This window comes from Chiloscyllium punctatum, chromosome 36, assembly GCF_047496795.1.
Source record: "Chiloscyllium punctatum isolate Juve2018m chromosome 36, sChiPun1.3, whole genome shotgun sequence".
NCBI lineage: Eukaryota > Metazoa > Chordata > Chondrichthyes > Orectolobiformes > Hemiscylliidae > Chiloscyllium > Chiloscyllium punctatum.
Window position 1 is genome coordinate 46,897,140 of NC_092774.1, and position 5,228 is coordinate 46,902,367.

The following is a 5,228-nucleotide window of genomic DNA, read 5'->3' on the forward strand; positions in this document are numbered from 1 at the left end:
GCCTCAAGTCCCTCAGCCTTTCCTGATACAACCGTCCCTCCATACCTGGCAACATCCTAGTAAATCTCCTCTGCATCCTTTCCAAAGCTTCCATATACTTCCTATAATGCAGTGACCAGAACTTCAGAACTGTACACAGTACTCCAAGTATAGCCACACCAGAGTTTTGTACAGCTGCAGCATTATCTCGTGGCTCTGAAACTCAATCCCTCTACCAATAAATCTAACACACTGTAAGTCTTCTTAACCCTATCCAACTGGGTGGCAACTTTCAGGGATCTACGTACATGAACACGCGATCACGAATGATGATATTACAGAGATCAAAAGTGTATGGCAAAATCTGCCAGCTTCAATGAAACGAGGACCATCTCGGTTCTCCTAAGGGTGGCACAGTAGCTCAGCGGTTCACACTGTTTCCTCACATCGACAAGGACCTGGGTTCGATTCCAACCTTGGGCGATTGTCTGTGTGGTGTTTGCACATTCTCCCCGTGTCTGTGTGGGTTTCCTCCGGATGCTCCGGTTTACCCCCACAATCCCAAGATGAATTGGCCATGCTAAAATTGCCCACATTTTTCAGGGATACATAGGTTAGCGGCATTAGTCAGGGGTAAATATAGCATAATAGTGTAGGGGAATGAGTCTGGGTGGGTTCCTCTTCAGAGGTTCGGTGTGGACTTGTTGGGCTGAAGGGCCTATTTCCACACTGCAGGGATTCTATGATTACATGAATTGACTGCTGATTAGTGGCAAGGGGAAAGTGAGGACTGCAGATGCTGAAGATCAGAGCTGAAAATGTGTTGCTGGAAAAGCGCAGCAGGTCTGGCAGCATCCAAGGAGCAGGAGAATCGACGTTTCGGGCATGAGCCCTTCTTCAGGAATGAGGAAAGTGTGCCAAGCAGGCTAAGATAAAAGGTAGGGATGAGGGACTTGGGGGAGGTGCGTTGGGAATGCGATAGGTGGAAGGAGGTTAAGGTGAGGGTGATAGGCCGGAGTGGGGGTGGGGGCGGAGAGGTCAGGAAGAAGATTGCAGGTTAGGAAGGTGGTGCTGAGTTCGAGGGTTGGGACTGAGACAAGATGGGGGGAGGGGAAATGAGGAAACTGGAGAAATCTGAGTTCATCCCTTGTGGTTGGAGGGTTCCTAGGCAGAAGATGAGGCGCTCTTCCTCCAGCCGTCGTGTTGCTATGGTCTGGCGAAGGAGGAGTCCAAGGACCTGCATGTCCTTGGTGGAATGGGAGGGGGAGTTGAAGTGTTGGCGATGGAGGAGTCCCTCCACTTCAACTCCCCCTCCCACTCCACCAAGGACATGCAGGTCCTTGGACTCCTCCATCGCCAGACCATAGCAACACGACGGCTGGAGGAAAAACGCCTTATCTTCTGCCTAGGAACCCTCCAACCACAAGGGATGAACTCGGATTTCTCCAGTATCCTCATTTCCCCTCCCCCCACCTTGTCTCAGTCCCAACCCTCGAACTCAGCACCACCTTCCTAACCTGCAATCTTCTTCCTGACCTCTCCGCCCCCACCCCCACTCCGGCCTATCATCCTCACCTTAACCTCCATTTCCAATGCCCCTCCCCCAAGTCCCTCCTCCCTACCTTTTATCTTAGCCTGCTTGGCACACTTTCCTCATTCCTGAAGAAGGGCTCATGCCCGAAACATCGATTCTCCTGCTGATTAGTGGCACCAGGTATTTGAAAATAATTGCATGGATGCACAAGGTAGGGGATAAGCCAGTTGCATGAAAATAAACTTGATGACTCAGGGACCTAAGGGGAAAAAAAAAAAGAATTATTTTAGAGAGAATATTTGAGGCTTCCAAAGGGACCACGGGGGATTAATAAACCCCAGTTGTGATGATGAAATATTTTTGAAGACTTTTTTAAAAATGGCATGCAGATCCCTTTTGACTTTAAATTTGAAATATAGGACATTCAGCAGGAGATAATTATAACCAAATTTAAAACTGGGCCACGAGAGCCGAGGCAAACTCAGAAAGGCAGGACACACTGTTGAAGGTAGCTGCAATGCAGGGGAAGGAAAGCACACCTGGAACATTTGTCTCCTTGCTCCAGGGGAGTAGAGACAACCTAGGTAGTTATAGACCTGTGAGCCTTACTTTGGTTGTCGGTAAAGTGTTGGAAAAGTGAGAAGCGATAGGATTTATAATCACCCAGAGAGGAATAACTTGATGAGGGATAGTCAACCCAGTGTTGTGAAAGGTAGGTCGTGTCTCACAAACCTTATTGAGTTCTTTGAGATGGTGACCAAAAAGGTGGATGAAGGTAAAGCAGTTAATGTGGTGTACATGGATTTCAATAAGACGTTTGATAAGGTACTCCATGGTAGGCTATTGCACAAAATACAAAGGCATGGATTGAGGGCGATTTAGCGGTTTGGATCAGAAATTGGCTAGTGGAAGTAAGACAGAGGTGGTTGATGGGAAATGTTCATCCTGCAGTTCAGTTACTAGTGATGGGGCCACTGCTGATTGTCATTTTCATAAAAGATGAGGGGGGGGTAGAAGGTTGGGTTAGTAAATTTGCAGATGACACTAAAGTTGGTGGAGTTGTGGATTGTGCTGAAGGACGTTGCAGGTTACAGAGGGACATAGATAAGTTGCAGAGCTGGGCTGAAAGCTGGCAAATGGAATTGAATGTGGAAAAGGATGAGGTGATTCACTTTGGAAGGAGCAACAGGAATAAAGAGTACTGGACTAATAAGATTCTTGGTAATGTAGGTGAGCAGAGAGATCTCGGTGTCCACGTACATAGATCCCTGAAAGTTGCCACCTAGGTTGATAGGATGAAGAAGGCATACAGTGTGTTAGGTTTTAGTGGTAGAGGGATTGAGTTTCTGAGCCACAAAGTCATGCTGCAGCTGTACAAAACACTGGTGCAACTGCACTTAAGAGTATTACATACAGTTCTGGTCAGTGCATTATAAGAAGGATGTGGAATCTTTGGAAAGGGTGCAGAGGCTGTTTCCATGCTGTCCATCTCTATGACTCTATGAGAGAAGATTTACTAGGATATTGCCTGGTATGGAGGGAAGGTCTTATGAGGAAAGGTTGAGGTTTCCGTTAGGGGGGGAAGCTGAGAGGTAACTTAATTGAGTCATATAAGATAAGAGGGTTAGATAGGTCGCTAGTGAGTGCCTTTTTCCTCAGATGGTGGTGGGTAGCAGGAGAGGCCATAGCTTTAAATTGAGGGGTGGTAGATATTGTTGACGTTTATTTTGTTCCACAAATTCGGACGACACAAGTTTTCTGGACAACAGCAGTAGTTTTGTTATCGGACAGCTAGCAAGAGAATCAGAGTGTCTACTTGTAGTGAGTCTTTTTCACTCATCTCTGCCGTACACATAGGGACAGTATATTTTATACGAATTAGACAAAGGCATATCAGTCATATGGGCGATTGTCATTACATAATTTAAAGTAGGTGATTATGAAGTTACAAAGCTTGATGAATGTCAATATCCTGTGATAACGTGTGAATGGATTACAGAAACTGATTATCGTATTGATCATGGTTAGGTGTTGATGGGAAGAGCTTAAGGCAGAAGGGATTTTCCTTCAATAAATGGGGGATTCACTTACGTATGCTAATATGGAGGGGAAGTAAGACAGTGGGAGCGGGAGACAGTTTAATGGGGTTGTGGCCAGGGCTATCAGTCTTGTCTGGACAGGGCAAATTCATCTGTCTGGGGTTACGGGGTATCCACTCCCCTACTGAGGTATTCTGCCTGTATTGTAAGAATGCAGGCCTTCAGTTGATATTGCAGTAAATCCTTTGGCAGGGGAATGTTTAACCCTTGAGTCTCCTGAAGCAAAGTATGGAACTGGCCCCTCTGTGGCATTTTAACTTCCTATATATAGGACAGATGTCAGAGGTAGTTTCTTTACTCAGCATAGTCGGGGCATGGCACACACTGCCTGCAACAGTAGTAGACTTGCCAACTTTAACAGCATTTAAATGGTCTATGGATGAAAATGGAATAGTGTAGAATAGATGGGCTTCCAATTGGTTCCACATGTCGAGGGCCTGTACTGCGCTGTCATGTTATGTTCTGTTATGTTAAAAATATGAACAACACAAACTGTTTTTGGGACAAATATCACTGTTCCTTTGTCCCAACTTACTTGATAAGTACTTACTGAACCACATTGTGGAGCACCTCTACATTATGGACTGCAGCGATTCAGGAAGGTGAAATGTCATTTTATTCACAACTAATGATGGATGGGTAATATTTGCTGATATCTGTAGTGAGAGAGAAGCAGTGTTAAATGTGTCACGCTATGAAGAATTGGTGCCAGATAATAATCACGGTGCAGAATTTGATGGTTGAAATAATATCAAAAGCAGACAAGAAAAGCAGCAAGAACTCGGAATGATACTTCGGCAAGTTAAAGCTTCTAAAGGTAGAGCGTCCAGTCAGGGTATGGTCAGTGGCAGAAACCTCATCTGGACAGTCAGCTAAAGAAACTGGCAGGTAGGACTAAATTAGGTTGGGATATCCGGTCAGCATGGGCGAATTGGACCAAAGGGTCTGTTTCTATGCTGTACATTACAATGACTCTGAGCACAAAACAGACAATTTATCACAGACAGTAATGAAAAGCTATGTATGGAAATGGGTTCAGTTCCACCATAAAAGAACATCCACAGAACCCCTCACAGTGTAGCAGGGCACAGCACTAAAATACTTGAAACTCCCAGTCAAAAGACCCAACAATTTCAGAAATCCAAAGGAACAGAACATCAGGATCTGACACATCCACGCTTTTCACATGAGTCATAAGCAGATAAGGAATGCGGTTGACAAGGCATTGCAATAGAGGAAGCACCTAAGTCATGGGTGGAGGGGTGTTTCAGCAAGGTAAAAACAAGGACAGCAGATGCTGGAAACTAGAGTCGAGATCAGAGTGGTGCTGGAAAAGCACAGCAGGTCAGGCAGCATCCCAGGAGCTGGAAAGTCGACATTTCAGGCAAAAGCCCTTCATCAGGAACAGAGGCAGGGTGCCTGCAGAGTGGAGAGATAAATGAGAGAGGGGTGGGGGTGGGGAGAAAGTAGCAAAGAGTACAATAAGTGAATGGGGGTGGGGATGGAGGAGATAGGTCAGAGAGGACATTCATTTCAAAATTTACTGTGCATCGTTATTTCAGCAACCAAGAAAAAACTTTTAACTATTGCTTCTCTATCACAGGGAGCAACTGAAG